Source organism: Tamandua tetradactyla, chromosome 2 (assembly GCF_023851605.1).
Source record: "Tamandua tetradactyla isolate mTamTet1 chromosome 2, mTamTet1.pri, whole genome shotgun sequence".
Classification (NCBI taxonomy): domain Eukaryota; kingdom Metazoa; phylum Chordata; class Mammalia; order Pilosa; family Myrmecophagidae; genus Tamandua; species Tamandua tetradactyla.
In genome coordinates, this window is record NC_135328.1 from 15,160,204 (window position 1) to 15,181,164 (window position 20,961).

Here is a 20,961-nt window from a genome sequence, read left to right on the forward strand (position 1 = left end):
TGCCAGAAGCTGGGCCAGGGAACGGCAGCCCCACACACCCTAGTCATGCCTCGTCTGGCCCTTCGCCAGGTCTCATCCACTCCCTCCTCCCTTCCCGCTCGCTTTCTTGGCCAGGCTGCTTTAACCAGCCAGTTGGTAACCTGGAATATTCTCTGACGTTCTCCTCCCTAGCAAGTTGAGACTGGACCCTTTGGGGGAGGTGTGTGTTCGGGGTTGAGAGTGGGGTTATGACCATTGAACGGCCCTATTTGAGGTCTCCTCTAGTAGGTAAAAGGGCTCCATTTGAAGGCTTTTTCTGGCCTGCATTTCTAGCTTTGATTTCTAGAAAGACAGAAATATTACTCGATGAATTCCATTTGTGGATGGGAAAGATGGGTTCAGGAGACGAAAAAGTTGACAGGCTCAAGCACTGGACCAAATCTAACAAGTTAAGCACAAATAATAAAAAAGTTAATGCAATCTTGGAAGGCGTCCCTGGACTCTACCACGCCGGGATCATTGTTTCAGGGTCTGGGTGCATCAACCAACCCGATGGGAGTGACTGGGATGGTGAAGGGGGGTGCCCTGTCATATTAGAGCAGCCCCCAGGGACAGTCACAGAGCAAAGAGAGCAGATGCGCTCCTCAGGCCTCCAGAGGGCAGAGCTAAAAACAAACAGGTGGAAACTCAGGCAGGTTTCAGCTCGGTCTGCAGACCCTGCTTCCGGCCATCAGTCCTGGCAGTCTCACCTCGGGCAGAGGCAGCATTGGGTAGAGACCCTGCAGAGGCCATGTCACACATGCCCCAAAGCCAGTGTCCTCAAATATCCATCGCCTCCTGAGTGATGGATGGCCAATTCCACATGTGTGGGCCCTAGACCCTGTGCAGCTTCGTACAGGTTCTATATTAAGCGCCAGGCTCTTCTTTTCTCATTCTAGCCCAGCTTTCTAATTAAATAACCTTGGCTCCTTCCACGTGGGAAACAGGTTTCATGCACAGAACCTCCAGCACCAAACAGAATGGCAACATAATTTTAGCTCCTGAGCAAAATGGGTCTCACAAAAGCATCTGTACAGTGTGCACATTAACATTTGAATATGCTGTATGTATAATGAGCGTGCTAATTACACTGAGAAGAATACAGGAAAAATAAAATAAGCTGTGATCAGTACAGGAGAAAGGGGTCAGCAATTTATGGCATAGGCTGCTGCTTGGCATTCAGAAATACATGGTGACTCTCACTGCAGGTAACAGGGAATGATCGTGATTAGAAAATGTAATGACAGCAGCAGGTTGTGATCAGAATTGTATTGAAAATAAGCTTGTGATGCAGCTTTTTTTTGTTTTGTTTTGTTTTTTAACCACATACAGATTTATGACTCGTAGACAATTTGTCCCCATTTGGTTCCTTCGTGCAATTTAAAATTTGAACCCATTGCTACATTACTAATCTCAACTTTGTAACAAAACAGAGTTGTTTGTGGGCCGTAAGGAGCTGAGATGGAGAGGACACAGGTAGGACAGAGGGATAGGGTGACGACCTTGGGCTGGAAGAGAAGCTGTAAAGGGCAGCTGTGCATGAGCCCCGGATGAGCCAGACCAGCGATTCTTTAAGTCCAGGCTGCAGGTCTCTGGGTCTCCTGGTACGGTTTCAGGTATCCAAACTATTTTCATAATAAATCTATGATATTTGCTGTCTTTTTTTTTTTCGTAAAAATCCTTTATTGAATTAAGACGTTTCCTTATATGCCTACTGTACTAGTCAGGGTTATTGGAGAATCAGAATCAACAGTTTCCATGGCTCAATCATCAATAGATCAGTAGAAGATTTATTTTAAGGAATTGGCTGATGCCGTGGTGGGGGGCTGATAAGTCCAGGATCCGTAGGGCAGATCTGGGGACTAGCTATTCTGGCAAGAATGAGCCTGTGAATGCTCTAAAAAGGGTCACGGTGGTGGATACACAACTATGTGATGATATTGTGAACTATTGATTGTATATTTTGGATGGACTGTATGGTATGTGACGATATCTCAATTTAAAAATGTGCACACACACAAAAAAGAGTGGTGCTGCAGTCTTCAGTTGAGATTGCATGGGAGGGTGGCAGGCTGGGAGTTCCATGGGGAGATGATGTTGTAGTTTGCAGCAGAATTTCTTCTTCTCGGCCCCCTCAGTTCTTTGCTGTGAAGACCTCCAAACTGATTGGATGAAGCCCCCCCCCCCCGTTATCGAGGGTCACCTCTAGAGCTGGTTTGTTAATATTTTGTTCAAGATTTTTGCATCTCTTGGCCAGCAAATCCCTCTTGTCTAGTATCTTTGTAAGGAAGGTCTTGGTATGAAGACTACACTGGCTCCATAAAATGAGCTGAGTAGGGTTCTCTCTTCTTCTGTTATGATGGAAGTGTTTCTGTAAAACTGATGTTACTTCTCTCTCAAATATTTGATATGATCTATTGGTGAAGCCATCTGGGTTGGAATGTATCTGTGGGAAGATTTTTAACTGTGAATTCAACTTCTTTCATCATTATAGAACAATTCAGATTTTTATTCTTGGTTCAGTTTTTAAAAAATAATATATTTTCGTATTAGTACAGTTTTGGATTTATAGAATAATTGAGCAATAGTACAGGGAGTTCTGTACACTCCCAGCCCCCCAGCCCTCCACCCCACTCACAATTTCTCCTATTATTAACATCTTGCCTTGGTATGTTCAATTTGTTATAATTAATGAACTAATGTTGATACATTATTATTAACTATGGACCTTAGTTTACATTAGGGTTCACTTATTGTACATTCTATGGGTTTTGGCAAATGCATGCTGACATGCATCAGTCATTACAGTTTCATACAAAAGGGTTTAACTGCCCTAAATTTCCCCAATTTATTCATTCCTTCCCTCCCTGCCCCAGCCCTAATGTTTTTTTTTCTTCATTTTTTTACTTTTTAATTTTTTTGCATGGGTAGGCTCCAGGAATCAAACCCAGGTCTCTGGCACAGCAGGCGAGAATTCTGCCTCTGAGACACCCGTGCACTGCCCACCCCTGATTTTTTGATGTTGCTGTGATTTTGCCTTGTATGGTTTGTATCCTCTTTAGGCTGGCTCCTTTCGATGGCAATAGGCATTTAAGGTTCCTCCATGCCTTTTTGTCTTTTGTAGCTTGATAGCTCATTTATTTATTTATTTGTATGCTGTATGATGGAGGCCACATTTCATTCATTTGCATATGAATATCCCATTATTGCAGCATCATTTGTTGAATTTTTTTGTTTTTGGAGTGCGTGGGCTGGAAATTGAACCCGGATCTTCCACATGGCAGATGAGAATTCTACCACTGAGCCACCCCTGCCCCCCCAGCTCATTAATTTTTATTGCTGAAAAATATTCCTTTGCATGGATGTACCATATTTGTTTATCCATTCACCTGTTGAAGGATATCTCTGTAGCTTTCAGTTTGAGACAATTATGAATAAACTTACTATAAACACTAAATAATTATATTGATGTTAATTTATGGTTTCAGGGTGTCGATATTTGCACTGCTTGTGCAGAAGCAATAGTGGGTAAATCTGCTGGTACTTTAGTAGTAAATAAAGGCAGTGACACCAAGCTGTGTTAATAGTCAGTATATCCTTCATACCACACATTGGCAGAAAAAAAGGAAAAGAAAAGAAGTGCCGATTTCACTTGACAATGTCTTAAAGAAGCAGTAAATATAATTTTATTGTATCTCAATTCTTGGATACATGACTTTTCAATATTCCTTGTGACAAAATAGGGGCTTCTGCGGTACGACTTTTCAGATAATAGTGGATGCTTCTGAAGGAAATTGAGGTGTATTGAGTTGTGACCTGAACAAACTGCTTTTTTATGAAACAGCATTTTTATTTGAAAGAGCAACTGAGAAACTCCATGGTTATTTGAACTTAGGTATTTGGTAGACATTTTCCTGAAAGTGAACAAAGTGAGTCTGCACTTCAAGGAAAACACCCAACAGGGTTGTTAATCATGAAAGTCAAGCTTTCAGGTGAAAATTAGAATTTTGGAAAAATAATACCTGTCACTGTGAGTTTGATGGTTTCCCTGTACTTAAAAAATGTTCTGATCCTATTGATAACAGATGATGAAATGGGTCACCATTCAGAAGATCTGCCTAATTCAGTGAACCAATATTTTCCAAATAACTGCTGCACAATGTTACAAAATCATAAATAGGTGAAAGATCAATTCAGAGCGTAAGAGAGACCAATGGACTTTTAGGAAATATAAAACAAAAAGTTTATTGCTCTGGTTTCAGATTTCTCAAATCAGCTGACCTTTATGAAGCTGCCACTTGACAAGTTTTAGTGTAAAATCAAAGCAGCATCAACAATTACCTGAAAAGTCTATTTAAATACTTGCCCCACTTCCAACTACATATGTATTTAAGGCTGCATAGTCCTCATTTACTTCAACTAAAGCCACATGTCTCAACAGATTGAACGCAAAAGCGAATGTGAGAATCCAGCTGTCTTCTCTTAAGCCAAGCACTAAAGTGATTTTCAAAAATATAAAACATTCCCCAATGTGTTGTTTATGTTAACATGTACCGGGTTCATTATTTTTTCATTAATTAATATTTTAAATTTTTCTCAGCCTTCGTTTACAATATAATAAGCATAGGTAGGTATGACCTACATAAAAGACAAGTTTTTTGGGTCTTCAATTATTTTTGTCCTATGACCCAGCAATTCCACTCCTTGGTATATATCCCCAAAGAATGGAAAGCGAGGACTCGAACAGATACTTGTGCGCCATGTATGTTCATAGCAGCATTATCACAGTAGTCAAATACGAGTATCTATCAACAGATAAGTGGAGAAACAAAATGGCTGTACAAAGAATGGAATATTATTCAGCCATGAAAAGGAATGAACTACTGAAATATGCTACCAAGTGGCTAAAACTTGAAAACATTTTGTTGAGTGAAATAAGCCAGCCACAAAAGGAGACAAATATTGTATGATTCCACTTATATGAGGTATCTAGAATAGGCAAATTCATACAGACAAAGTATAAGAGTATAAGAGATTAGCAGGATTTGGGGAAGCGGGGAATGGGTTGCTATTGGTTAAGGGGTTTCTATTTAGGAAGCTTAAAATGTTCTGGAAATAGATAGTGATGTTTATGCAACATTGTGAATGCACTAATGGCCACTGAATTGTAAATTTAAAAAAGGTCAAAATAGGAGTGCATGGGTGGTTCCGTGGTAGAATGCTCACCTTCCATGAGGGAGACCCGGGTTCAATTTTTGGATGATGTACCCCTACCCCCGCCCCCCCCAAAAAAAGGTCAAAATGATGAAGTTTACATTATGTTTATTTTACCACCATAAAAAATGTATGTAAGGCAGAAAGGTTAAAATGGAAACTTGTATGTTATTGTCAAAGATAAATTTAGATATTCAAAAATTTTTGAAAACATTCATTTGGACAAACGTTTCATGACTTGGGCAAACCAAAAGTGGTATGGAGCTCCGAGGGAGAGAAAGGGGAAGCTGATAGTAAACACAGAGGCAAGTGAGGAAGTGTTGGGATCAACCAACATTAAGTTTCCATTTTACATAGGGGGGGCAGTCTACAAAGGGGGGAGCATTTATTATGGTTTGCTTGTCCATTCTGATAAACTATCCTTACTGGAATAGAAAATGATTTATCACCAGGTTTTCTTATCTGCGAGTCTGTAGGGTGCATTCCATTGTTCCATTTTCTCTGAAAGCCCCTACAGGCCAACTATTTTTGTCTCTTGGAAAGTCTTTTCTTGGAAAGGATCTCTCCTGGCAATGCCCGATGCAGGCAGCCATTTTATTTTACTTAACATGTATTATGTTAACATGATCATGATCATACTAAACAGATTGGTGTTTGCCAGGGGCTGGGAGGAGAGAACAGAGCCTAACTGTAGAATGACAACAGGGTTTTCTTTCGGAGGGATGGAAATGTCCTGGAACGAGGTAATGGTGATGTTGTACAACGTTGTGACTGTACTAAATGCCACTGAAATGTACGCTTCAAAATTGTTAAAATGGTGAATTGTGTTTTATGTGACCCTTACCACAATAAAAAAAAAAAGGACAAAGAAAAAAAGTAAAGATAGCATCTTGTACTGCATGTGAGGTTCAATCCCAGAATTTAATTTTCACGAGGGTTTTCTAAAACTACTGTGAGTTCTTCAAGCCCATTTAAAATGACACCCCCTTGGTGGGTACTAATGGTGGCTCAGTGGCAGAATTCTCACCATTGAGAATCCTGGGTTCAATTTCTGGAGCCTGCCCATGCCAAAAAAAAAAAAACACATAAAGCAAAAATGATACCCCCTTGGTGAAATACCCCCACCCAACACCCCCACTCTAGGAAGAATTGGCCCCTTCTTCCTGTGGGTTCTTACAGTACTTGGATCATATTCCTTATATTGCATTATGAGTAATATATTAATGAATTCATATTACCTTGCCAGGTAATATTACACATAGTATTACAGTGATGCGTCATCTGTCTTCTCTAAGGGTGACACAAGAGCAGGAGTTCACCAAAAGCCCATTACACCAAAAACAGCTCCCCAGATGGTATGCTAATTAATCACACATTTTTTAAATTAAGAATTAATTTAATGTGTTCATTAACCAAAAAAATAAAGGCTACAAATTTTAAATTTGTAATTATGCTGTCCAACTTACATTACATTCAATGTGCCCAAAGCTTTTCCAGTTTTGGTTAGAGTATCTGTTTTTTTCAGTCCATAGTTTAAATTAGGTCATATTATTTTCCCCAAATACCATCCTATTATTAACACCTTGTATCAGTGTCATACATTTGTAATAATTCATGAAGGAATATTCTTATACTTGTACTGCTAATCCCAGTTCAGTGTCCACAGGGTTCACTGTGTTATCAAGTTCCATGTTTTGTTTTCTTTCATTCTAGTAACATACATGACCCAGAACTTCCCCTTTCAACCATATTCACAAGCATAACTCAGCGCTATTCCTTACACTTACAATAGTGTGCTACCATCACCGCCATCCATTTCCAAATCTTTATGATCAACCTAAATTGAAATTATGTACAGATTAAGCATCAGCTCCCTATTTTCTATCCCAATCTACACCCTATTAAAAAAAACATGTTTTCCCCATATACAAAAAAAACAATAATTCCATCACAATATCAGAATACTTTGAAGCACTTCAGTAACAATCAAATGCAATACAAGGTTAAAACCAGTACAAAGTCTCATCAGAGTTAGGTACAAGCGTGGTCTGTACACACAGGCAAATTCTCCTCTGTCTCTGGACCTTTGAAAACTCATAACAAGTTATTTGCTGCCAACATACAAAGGAGGAACAGTCATGTGACACATATACGCGTTTCCACAGGGAGGAAGGAACACAGGGGTCCCTGGACCCAGACAGTTTTGAAAACCTGCAGGGCAGAGCCCATTAGATTTCAAAGTCTGAGAGTCATTTATCCTTGGGGCTTTAGACAGCGGCATCTGAATGCAACCTTGGGGGACATTGGGGAGACCACCTTTTTCTTGGCTCCACCCTCTCCAAGGATCGGGGCTGTACCCAGGCTTTATGCCTTCTCCGGGGCACACACTCAACCCCTCCATGTGGTGGCAGCCAGGCTGTCCCCAAACCCCAAGGAACGTGCTTCACCCTCTCCAAGGCCTGAGGCGGCATGACTCTTTAACTGCAACCAGGTGGAAGGCCCATCCTTTGGGGCAAACTACCCTCTCCACGGGCTTGGGTGGGTCCGCCTTCTTGGTCTGAGGCTTCTTGACTTCAGACCTCAGCCGCCGCGGTTTTGCCTCTGAAGTTATTTTTCCTCCAATGTGTTCCTTCTCTGAACCCCCTAGTCCAGACTGGCAGCGGCTCTGTTTATACAGGTCCCACAGCTCTTTCGTTGGCTTTCTATGCAGTAGCCTTGAATCATGCCCATCAGACATAAGGAGTTTCCACAAATCCTTCCTGGATAACTCTATGTCCAATCCTGGCTTTCTCTGAAATGGCTGACTGGTTCCACATCTGGCCAAGACCTCATGTGGAGAACTATTCTCTGGGGTATCCCTTCCTGGTAGCCCAGAATTTTCCAGGACATCAATTTCTGGTTTCTTTGTATCCAAGAGTTCAGTTCTCAGCTTATCTCTCTCCATCTGTCACATTTTACTATATGAGGAGAAACCAGGCTGCACTTTCCACATTTAAGTTGGAGATCTCTTCTGTTAAATACCCAAATTCATGGCTTTTAAAATCTGCCTTCCAGTCAAAGCCACTAGTCAAGTTTGTCAGATTATCTGCCATTTTAAAACAAGGCTCATCTTCCTTCCAGTCTATAATAACAGGTGCCTCATTTCTGTCTAAGACTTTATCAGAAGTGTCTTTAGAGTCCACATTTCCACCAACAGTCTCTTCAAAGCATTCCAGGCCTTCTCTATGAAGCTTCTCACAACTCTTCCAGAATCTTCCCCTTATCCATTTAAAAAGCCCTTCCAACATGTTTTGTATTTGCAAACTGCAGCAGCACCCCACTCTCAGTACCAAAATCTGTTCTAGTTTGCTAGCTGCCAGAATGCAATATACCAGAAACAGAATGGCTTTTAAAAAGGGGAATTTAATAAGTTGGTAGTTTACAGTTCTAAGGCCGAGAAAATGTCTCAATTAAAGCAAGTCTATAGAAATGTCCAATCAAAGGCATCCAGGGAAAGATATCTTGGTTCAAGAAGGCCGATGAAGTTCAGGGTTTATCTCTCATCTGGAAAGGCACATGGCAAGCATGGCATCATCTACTAGCTTTCTCTCCTGGCTTCCTGTTTCATGAAGCTCCCCGGGAGACATGTTCCTTCTTCATCTCCAAAGGTTGCTGGCTGGTGGACTCTGCTTCTCGTGGGTGTGTCATTCTGCTCTGCTCTCTCTGAATCTCTTTCTTTCTCCAAAATGTTTCCTCTTTTATAGGACTCCAGAAACTAATCAAGACCCACCCAAATGGGTAGAGTCACGCCTCCAGCTAATCCAGTTTAACAACCACTCTTGATTAAATCACATCTCCAGGGAGATGATCTAATTACAGTTTCAAACATTCAATACTGAATAGGGATTAGAACAAACGGCTGCCTTTACAAAATGGGAGTAGGATTAAAACATGGCTAGGGTACATATACCATTTCAAACCAGCACACCTTCTAACCTTTATTCCAGATTCCTGTTTGCTTAGTATGACTAGTTCATATCAGTAAGATCATCCTATATTTGTCCTTTTGAATCACACAAATTGTAACAAATACATAAGCATCTCTTCTTATATGTTGTTCCAAGATCTCAGGTCGGTGCAGCTACAAGACCAAAGATCACTCTGGGCGGGAGGTAGGCATGGATTTTATTGGGACTTACAAACAGGAGAAGATCTTCCCCAATGGCAACCATCTGGAAAATGGAAGTCAGTGCTCCACAAAGGGGCGGGGAGTGCAAGGGACAACTTATAAGGGTTTAGGACAAAGACATCCCATAGGGTGTGAGAACAGAGTTTCTTTTGGCAGGGTCTTGTGACACCGGGGGCTGGTGATTTGTTATCAACAGTAATCAGGGGAGGGGAGTTTTCATACTTTGCTTATGACACTATCTGTACCTTCTCCCCATACACATGACCTTTAGTTTCTGTCCCTGTCATTGTAGGCAGTAACTTCTCAATATAGAGGAAGGGGGAGCTCAGCCCTGGGTCTCCACATATGTTTAAGTACTTTCTTTAAAATGTCTCTACAAATATTGCCTCCTTTAATCCTTATAACCTTATCTGTATTTTATAGATGATTAAACTGAAGAAACAAACAAAAACTTGTGGCTCACAAACAGATGTTAAAACTGCAAAACCATGCGATAGAAACAAATGCTTGTTTTTTCTAACAGAAGAAAAAAAGGACCAACAATATTTAATGAATGAAAGAGGTCCAACCTATGACTTGCTAGATGATATTTGGAAAGATGTTTCCATGTATTTCCTAGACCCCTGAGAGTGCCAGTGCTGGAAAGGGCCTTGGCCATCCCTGGTGCTAGGCAGGCCTGGGCAGGAGTGTCTCGTGTGGGCCTGGAGGAGGGAGCTGGGAACAGAATAGAGAACAGACTCGTAGACGCTGAGGGAGTGAAGAAGTTCAAGAGAGAAAGGGCAGCGTAAGGGAATTATAGATTGCAAAACCAGCATTTAGGAAACACCCACAAAAAAAAAGCCAGATAGGAGAAGATGCGAAAGACATAGAAGAGGGGAGACACCTGGGGCAAGCCTCCTGGGGGCGGGGCGTGGGGACCCAGAGTCAAAGTAACCTTGATGGCTTAAAACAAAAGCCAGCTGCAGCCCCCGTCCCACCCCACCCTGACAGAACTCCCCACAGGCAATTATCTTCGTGAAGTTTTCATTTTAGTCATTATCTATTGACTTCCCACTATTAGGGGACTAGGAGTTAGCTCTCTGTCACCCCCATAAAAGCCAGGCAGGGGCCTAATGAACCAGAAACCAGGCACCCCATCTGCAAGAGAGGCGGGGGATTGTCAGGGAAGGCAGCTTGCCTTGGCAGTCAGCCAGCTGACGGAACAATAAAAGTCCACTCTAAAAGTCCACAGTGGGCCTGGCTTCAGGACTGGATTGAGGTAGCAGCTCCAAGATGTCGTCAAAGCTGACTGTGCTGTTGTGAGGTGGCTACCAGCAATTCACAGGACTACATCGTCCTTTTCCATACCCAGAGAGACTAAAGTCATGGCTGGAAGCTTCTTTTCCAGAGGCCCCTGGCTAACCTTTGCTTATCTACACTGGGACATGTTGCCTGTGGCGGATCCAGTGGGCCTCCACCCGGATCTCTTCGGGCCAGACACACCCATCCCTCAACTGCTGAGAGGGTCACCAACTCTCAGGCCCAGGAGGCCACATCTTACCAGCCCGTCCCTGGGGGACTATCTGGAGTGGGGGTACAGAGGCCTGGCCCCTTGTATCAATTTGGGATAATTCTGAAGAGCCATCCCAGCTCACTTACATTGCTGGTCAGCCCTTCTCAGCTCCCCATAGGTGAGCTGAGTTTATCCCCTTGATAAACTTTCTGCATTGAGAGGCTAAATAGAAAGTGGAAATGCCAGGAAACTCCATTAACCAGGCCGGAAAACTCTGGCCCACAACCTGCAGCCAGGGGTCCGGGAGCTGTCCCTAAATCTACAGTAAACATCTCAAGGGGTCAAACCACAATCCCTCTAACAATTGGCCCCAAAGAGCCAGGACTTATCAATAACTGACAGCTTCCCTAATTCTTGCCCCGCTTCCAATGTAGGGTCCAGTGGAGAAAGCCAAACATGCTCCCCTAACCAGTCATCTAGGCAGCCTGCCTCCAGCCCCCCACCCCTGCCCACAGCCCCCACCTGGGTGTAGCGTCTCTCTTTCCCACTGTAAAGCTTTCTCCCTCCATAGCCTGCCTTCAAGCATCTGCCGAACACAAGTGATGATGGCTGACTCCCTCGCCATAACAAGCACTGAAGAAGTAGCTTTTGTTCTCCTTTGAGTGTTCTTCCTTTATTTCCACAGCAGGCGACACCACATCTAAAATTCCAGGGAACCCGATCTAAGACAGGGTCCATTTCTGAATTAATTAATAGATGTGACAAGAGGTGGGCCTATACTGATGAGTTCAGGCTAATTCCACAGGCCCTACCCTTGAATTGGGGAGGGGGGGGGTCAGCCTCCCCCAGTGCACAGAGGAAGAGCTGGGAAGGAGAGGACTGGAACAAAATTTTGAATTGTTAATGGTGGGGGGAGGGCAGGGAGTAGGAGAGGGATTGGGGAGTGAATGCTTAATGGGTACAGAATTTCTCTTTGAGGTAACGGAAGAGTGTTGGAAATGGGTAGTGGTGATGGTAGCACAACATTTGAATATAATTAACACCATGGAACTGTATACTGGAAAGTGGTTAAAACTGGAAATTTTATGTTGTATGTATGTTACCACAATACAAATTTTAAAAAATAAAATCAAAGTGGGGGAAGGGGGATTATATTGGAGAGGCAACCTCAGTCACTATACAGGCCTTTTGATTTTTCAAGAGAAGCCAGAAACTTGATTTATGTAAAAACTCATGATTTTTAAGGTTGAAAATTAATATGGTTTTATTAATGATTTTTTTGTTAGAGAAGTTATAGATTTACAGAAATATCATGCATAAAATACAAAATACAGAGTTCCCACACACCCCTCTATTTTTAATACTTTGCGTTAGTGTGGGACATTTGTTATAATTCATGAACAATTTTATCACTATACTATTAAGTATATAGTACATCATTTACACTAGGGTTCGTTGTGTTGTACAATCTATGTTTTTTCTTTTAATTTTTATTCTAGTAATGTATACATGACCTAAAATTTCTCCTTTCTACACATATGTAATTCAGTGCTCTTAATTACATACACAATGTTGTGTTACCGTCACCACCAACTTTACAATCAACCCCAATAGAAGCTGCACAATTCAAGCACCAACTCCCCATTCCCTACCTTCAGCCTTGTCCCAGGTAACCTGTATTCTGATTCTATGACTTAGCTTATTCTAATTACTTCATATCCGTGAGATCATAAAATGTTTATCCTCTTGGAGCTGGCTTATTTCACTCAACAGGATGCCGTGAAGGTTCACCCATGTTGTCAAATGGATCAGAAATTGTTCCTTTTGAATGCTGAATAATATTCCATTGTGTATATATATATATATATATATATATATATATATATATATACACCATGTTTTCTTTATCCATTCATCAGTTGGGTTGTGTTCTAATTTGCTAGCTGCCAGAATGCAATATACCAGAAACAGAATGGCTTTTAAAAGAGGGAATTTATTAAGTTGCAAATTTAAGTTCTAAGGCCGTGACTATGTCCCAATTAAAGCAAGTCTATAAAAATGTCAAAATTAAGGCACCATCAAGAGGTCACCTTCACTCAGGAAAGACCGATGAAGTTCAGGGTTTCTCTCTTAACTGGAAAGGCACATGGTGAACATGGCTACTTCTGCTAGCTTTCTCTTCTGGCTTCTTGTTTCATGAAGCTCCCCTGGGGGCATTTTCCTTCTTTATCTCCAAAGGTCTCTGGCCACGTGGGCTCTTGTGGTTCTCATGGCTCTGAAGCATTTTCCAAAATAGTTCCTTCTTAAAGGATCCCAGTAAACTAAACAAAACCCACCTGGAATGGGTAGAGTCACATTTCCCTCCAATCAAAGGTTAATCCCCACAATTGGGTGTGCCACATCTCCATGGATGTAATCTAATCAAGTTTCCAACCTACAGTACTGAATAGGGATTAAAAGAAACAGCTGCCTCCACATGATGGATCAGGATTCAAACATGGCTTTTCTAGAGTACATAATCCTTTCAAACCAGCACAAGTTGCTTCCATCTTTTGGCAATTGTGAATAATGCCACCATGAATATCAGTGTGCTAATGTATGTTTGAGTCCCTGCTTTCAATTCTTTTGGGTACATACCTAGTAGTAGGATTGCTAGGTCATATAGTAATTCTACACCTAACTTTCTGAAGAATTTCCAAACTGTCTTCCACAGCAGCTGGACCACTTTGTAACTAAGAAATCAGGATTTAAGGGATGATTTTGATTACTGAATCATTATATAGATATTCCTTTTTGCTTTCTGGTATGAGGAGTAGACAGAGGGAAATTCCTGAAATCTCTAAATTGTAATCCAGCTGCCTTGATCTCTGATAATGATTGTATAGCCGCTGTCTTCTGCCCCTTTGATTATAAAAACCTTGTAACTAACCTTCATTTGTACCCATTTATCCAGTTTTTCAACTTTAGAGTCTTGTAATCACTAAAGACAGCCCCTAGTGTTTATTAATGAAGGGCCTTGGGTCAGCCCAGAACTAACCCACCCCAAGTCCAAAGTTATCTTGATAAGCGAGACTGGATTGAACCAAGTGGACGCGCCTGACATGTACAGGAGGTTAGATTTTCACCTACACGTCCACTTTACCTCATTCTGCCCTTTTCTTACACATGGTTTGTATTAAGCATGTAATCAATCTGCACACGCTCAATCATCAGATCATCTCTAATTACATCATCTGGGGCCATTGTACTCATTATCCTAAACCTGCCCATCTTTTCTCTAATAAAACTATTAGAATTACTCTAGTTCGGGGAGACAGATTTTGGCCTTCTAGGCCAACTGCTCTCCTGCTACACGCCTAGTAATAAACTCTTTCTCTCTTTGAACCCCGGTGTCTCAGGAATTAATTCTAAGAAAGAATCCATGACCTTTGCCGGTAACAATTTTACATTCCCACCAGCAGTTAATGAGTGAGTGTTCCTATTTCTCCACATCCTTTCCAAACATGTGCAATTTTCTGTTCTAGTGGATGAGAAATGGTTTCTCACTGTGGGTTTTTTGTTTTGTTTGCTTGTTTTGAATGTGGGTGGGTACATGGGCCAGTTATCTCGCAGTGATTTTGGTTTGAATCTCCCAAATAGCTAATGATGTTGAACATTTTTTCATTTAGTCATTTGCATTTCCTCTTTGGAGAAATGCCTATTAAGTCTTTAGCCCATTTTTTCATTTGTTTATATTTTTGTCTTTTTACTTTGAATTGTAAGATTTCTATATATATTCTGGATATTAAATCCTCATTGGATATGTAGTTTCTAAGTATTTTCTCCCATTGAGTAGGTTGTCTTTTCACTTTCATGATAAAGTCCTTTAATGCATAAAAGTCTTAAATTTTGATGAGGTCCCATTTATCCATTTTTTCTTCTGTTGCTTGTACTTTGGCTGGAAAATCAAAGAAATCTTTGCTAAAAACAAGTCTAAGAAATAAGATCCTGAAGATGCTTCCCTGTGTTCTTTTTTTTTTTTCTTGGGCAGTGTTCTAGTTTGCTAGCTGCCGGAATGCAATATACCAGAAACGGAATGACTTTTTAAAAGGGGAATTTAATGAGTTGCTAGTTTACAGTTCTAAGGCCGAGAAAATGTCCCAATTAAAACAAGGCTATAGAAATTCCAATCAAAGGCATCCAGGGAAAGATACCTTGGTTCAAGAAGGCCGATGAAGTTCAGGGTTTCTTTCTCAAGTGAGAAGGCACATGGTGAACACAGTCAGGGCTTCTCTCTTGGGAGGAAGGGCACATGGCGAATACGGCATCATCTGCTAGCTTTCTCTCCTGGCTTCCTATTTCATGAAGCTCCTTAGGAGGTGTTTTCCTTCTTCATCTCCAAAGGTTGCTGGCTCATGGACTCTCTGCATCTCATGGCTTCATCGTTCTGCTCTTTCTGAATCTCTCATTCTCCAAAATGTTTCCTCTGTTATAGGACTTCAGAAACTAATCAAGACCCACTCAAATGGGTGGAGACATGTCATCCCTTAATCCAGTTTAACAACCAATCTTAACTAAATCAACAAGGAGATGATCTCATTACAGTTTCAAATATACAGTATTGAATAGGGATTATTCTACCTTTAAGAAATGAGATTTATATTAAAACATGGCTTTTCTTAGGGGGCATACTTCCTTTCAAACCAGCACAGGCAGATTCCAGGAATCGAACCTGGGTCTCCAGTACAGCAGGTGAGAATTCTGCCACTGAGTCACTGTTGCCCACCCTAGGAGTTTTTTAATGCAACTTTATTGAGATATATTCACATGCCATACAAACCATCTGAAGTATACAATCGCTGACTCACAGTATCATCATGTATTAGGTCTGTGACCAATTTGTGAGTTAATTTTTGTATATGTGTGAGATAGGGGTCCTCTTTCATGCTTTTCCATATGGATAGCCAGGTCTCCCTGCACCATTAACTAAGCTACTTTTTTTTTTTAATTTGTTATTATTTTATTTTTTTAATACCAAAAAACACATAACAAACGCAAACATTCCTATTTTGATCATTCTGTTCTACATATATAATCAGTAATTCACAATACTGAGCTACTTTTAAATGCTGTGAAGAGCCAACCAGACACAGCCAGGCAGGTTGCAACATTGTCCAGAGAGAACATACATGTGGTTTGTGGCCCCAAGAGTGAAGTGAGGACCAGTGGTTACATGGATTCAAGATTTCAGCTCAGCCTAAGAACTGGGTTTGTAAAGATTTGAGTGAAGTGAAAATGGGATGAACCACCTCGGTGGGAGCACCAAAATTCACGTTTGAGCCTAGGCTAGAAACTAATCACTACAGTAGAGATGTAATTGTGTGATCTTTGAGGTTCTCTTTACTAATATCCATATAAAGTGCCCTGTGCGCATAACATATCATTATACACCCTCATACTGGCAACAGTAGCAAATCACACTGGGATTGCACCAACAGTGTTACTGAAAGGCAGCCCGATTTCCTTTTCCTGGAAGGTACAGCCCTTCACTTGATTCATCACTTCCAGATATTTGCTTCAGTAGCAAAGGGAATAATAGACAAAAATAAAATCAGGTTATTCATTGCTCTTCACTTGTCTTAGGTATAAAAATGCCGCTAGCAAATCCTTTACAAATATGATATCATGATACCCTCTGTTGCTGAGCAAATTAGCATTATATTCTAGAATATCAGAGCAGCCCTACCTCACGCAGTAGATCTTGGATTAGAGCCAGATCCCTTACTGAACTATGAAGGGCTGAGAGGACTGTAATCCAAGCAGTTCACTTTTCTCTCCATTAAGCAGAAACAATTCCCTGCCATCCAGCGCTCTTGGAGACACAGGAATTCCTGGTTCATGGTCTTCAAGACACGCACATCAAGACGGTGTTTACCTCTGGTCCCCATTCCCTTTTGCAGCCAAGAATGCCTGGCCAATTTGTAGAGATATTTTCTTTTCTGTTTAGGGTTTAAAAAAATGTGTAGGGGTGCATGGGTGGTTCAGTGGTAGAATGTTCACTTTCCATGCAGGAGACCCAGGTTCGATTCCCAGACCATGCACCCCCCCCCAACTTTTTTTTGTTGTTGAATAGGTAATATATTTACATGGTTCAAAAATTTGTTTAAAGTGTCAAAACGTATGTAGTGAAAAGTCTCGCTCCCACCTCTTCCCCCATCCTTCCTTCCCCTCCCACAAGTGATATCTTTAATTATTAGTTTCATATGGATCATTACAGAGAACTTTGAAGTCAATTCCACTGATCGACAAAACAATCTGGTAAGGTGAGATGTTTATTTATCCTCATTTTACCCATGAGATTGAGAGAGCCTCAGTGAGTAAAAGAATGAAAAATTGACCGATTCCAAATTCAGAGTTCTTTCCCTAACGTCAGCAGGCCTGCCAAAGACCTGAGATGTGTGATAGGAGCTGAGATCCCAGGAGCAGGGCCTAGGGGGCTGGCTGAGCCAGGGGACAAGGGCTCCTTACATCCCCCACAAAAGACAGAGCCTGCAGAGAGACAGACATGCCCATGCTGTGAAGATGAGAGGGTCATAAATTTGAAATGGGACCTGGTTCATCCCGCGACTTCATCCCATCTATGTACTCCGCCCCAGAGCCACGTCAGCTCTTCCTGGGAAATATTTATCCTGTCTTGTCACTTCCTATCTATCCTCAAAGCCGAGACCTGAATCCGGTCTCGGGTCACTCACTGCCCATGAGGAAAACTACCACAGGCTTTTAATTGTTTTCCTGGGACAGAAATGGCTTTCATCTAAATGAGCATGTATGCTACCCAATTTACATTGGTAGCAAGGGTCAGATTATTCTAGTCTCCTAAAAAAAAACTATTTTTTTGCAGCATTTAATTCAACTTAGTGGAAACAGCCACACGTATGTCTTAGAAAAAGGACAGAGACAATTTGCCCCAGCTCACAAACGGGGCAGGTCATGAGAAAGGACTACCGTTCGGAAGATGGATGAATGGGTTTCATTCATGCCCTGGAGAAGTCTCAGCGAGGGAAGGATGGACGCCTGGTGCATGCAGCAACCCAGACCCAGCTCAAAGATACGGTGCTGAGTGAATGAAACCGGATCCAAGAGAACATGTGGTGTGATTCCATTTGGATGAAGTTCAAGAGCAGGTAGAGCCATCGGCGGGGGTCTAATTTGGAATGAGGGCTGCCTCTGGTGGGTGCTAGAAGGGACACAGAGGAATGTGAGAGCATACCCTTTCTGCATTTTAGCCCCTGTGTGAACTTTATAGTCCCACACTGCTTTCCGGTCAGCGTGTACACATCCTTTTACACTGCATAACTCCTTCTTCTTCTTTTTCTTTTAAAATTTTATTGTGGCAACATATATAATATAAAAGTTGCTATTTTGAAGTGTACAACTCAGTGGCATTCATTACATTTACAATCTTATGCTACCATCACCACCATCCATTACTAAAATTTTTCATCACCCCAAACCAAAACTCCACACCTATTAGGCAATAACGCCCCATTCCTAGGCCCAGCCCCTGGCAACCTCTAATCTACTTTCTGTCCCTATGAATTTGCTTATTCAAGATATTTAATAAGTGGAATAATCCAGTTTTGTCCTTTTGTGTCTGGCTTGTTTCACTCAGCATGATGTCTTCAGGGCTCACCCGTGTCGTAGCATGCAGGTTGTCAGTTCTTTGGGGTCTGTCCCTAGGCATGGAACGGCTGTGGTCACATGGGAGAGTGCTCTCCGTTTTGATTGGGATATCAACATTTGTCAAAACTCATTTTACTGGATGCAGTTATTCCTCAATTTTATCTAAAAAAAAAAAAGAGCAAGAGGGGAAGAGGGGATGGGGGTGGGGAGAAAGACCAGTGAAGGCTGTTGTAGAAAAATCTTGGGGCGTCTAGTGAAAACCAGCGGGTCCCTAGTAACCCCACCGCTGCCCTCTCTCCACCTCTCCCTAAACAACAACTGAAGGAATGGGAAAATTAAGAAATCTCCCAACACTGTAAAATACCTGGTGGAAATCTAGTGCAGGATCTTGGCAGGATCTCTACTCTTTTAGGGCACATGTTGCTGCTGGGGTTAAGAAAAATGGACCCATATCATACCCACTCCCCATTTCATGAGCAGAAAGGCCTTTGGCTCCTCCCACATCATCAGTTCCCTGCCACTCTGGGACGTCTCACCTCTGGGGACTGATCTCTGAAGCAGAAAGGGCACCTTTTCCCAGCCTGCATACCCACTGTCAGGGCTCTACCCTGCCAGCTTGCTTGCTTTTCGATTTCTTTCAGAGTAGCACATGTACAGATTTTAAATGTCAAATAGTACTATTATAAATCTTGTTACTAAAAGCAGCAGTATTCTGTCTCAACCCCTCCTTTTATGCAAATGATATGATTATATTACTCTTCATTGGTTCTTTTTTATTTTAGACATTTACTATTATCATAATCTGTTGACTTCTTACTATGAAAAATAAAAATTTATCTCTCTTACATCCTCACTCCCATACACTTTTTTCTTTTTAACTTGTTTTATTATATAACATAAATACAAAGCAAATAAAGAAAAAAGCAATAGTTTTCAAAGTGCTCTTCAACAAATAGTTACAGGACAGATCCCAGAGTTTGTCATGGGCTACCATACCATCATCTCAGATTTTTCCTTCTAGCTGCTCTGGAATATAGGAGGCTAGAAGGCATAAATATATATCTTTTATCATCACAATCGACTGTGTTTCCTTTTTTGTGAAAAATAGCATATATTCAAAAAAGTAATAAATTCCAAAGCACAGCACAGCAATTAGTTGTAGAACAGATTTCAGTGTTTGGTACGGGTTACAATTCCACAATTTCAGGTGTTTACTCTAGCTGCTCTAAGATACTGTAGGCTAAAAGAAATATCAATTTAATGATTCAACAATCATATTTGTTTGTTAATCCTACTTTTTCTGTATGACTCCACTATCACTTTTGATCTTTCTATCCCACTCTTTAGGGGTATTTGGGCTATGGCCATTCTAACTTTTACATATTGGAAGGGTCTGTCAATAATATGGGATAGGGAGATGTAACTATCTGAAGTTCTGGAGAGGCTGAGTCCTCTAGGTTTCAGGACTTATCTGGTCCAGGGACCCATCTGGAGTTTGTAAGTTTCTGGAAAGTTACCCTAGTGCGTGGAACCATTGTAGAAACTTATATAATACCCTAGATGTTCTTTAGGATTGTCTGGAATGGTTTTGGTTGGGGTTTGGCAAGTTATGATAGGTAGCAATGTCTAACTGAAGCTTGCGTAAGCGTGACCTCCAGAGTAGCCTCCCGATTCTATTTGATCTCTCTCAACCACTGATACTTTATTAGTTACACTCTTTTCCCTGTTTTAGTCAGGATGGATTTGTTGATCCCATGGTGCCAGGGCCACACTCATTCCTGGGAGTCATCTTCCATGCCATCAGGGAGACTTTCACCCCTGGATGTCATGTTCCATGTAGAGGGGAGGGTAATGATTTCACTTACAGAGTTGGGCTTAGAGAGAGTGAGGCCACATCTGAGCAACAACAGAGGTCCTCCAGAAGTAACTTTTAGGCATACCTATAGGTAGGCTAAGCTTTTTCGCTACCTACATAAAGTGGAAACCTAAAGATCAAGGGCTTGACCTATTGATTTGGGTGTCCCTAATGTTTGATACAGTATCAGGGGATTCCCTGATGGTAACATTTAATCGTTCCATATTTTTTCTCCCATCCCTCAAGCGACTTTGCCAATACATCTTAATTGTCTGTTTAATATAGTCTAGGATGTATCCAGGCATTATATTAAGCTATACAGGATTAAAGGCCCTCATTCTTATTCTGGGCTCCCTGTGTTTCAGTTGTTCAAATGAGCTATCCAGATGGGTTGAGTTAGATTACGTGCTACAGAAAATTTAGGTTCTGGACAAAATAAACCTTTCTTCCTTTGGATTCAAAAATAGGTGAGGTTCTAAAATATAGACAATGCCTTCTTACTCCTGTGTTCTGAATTACCTTAATCCCGACATGATCCACTTCATTCTTATC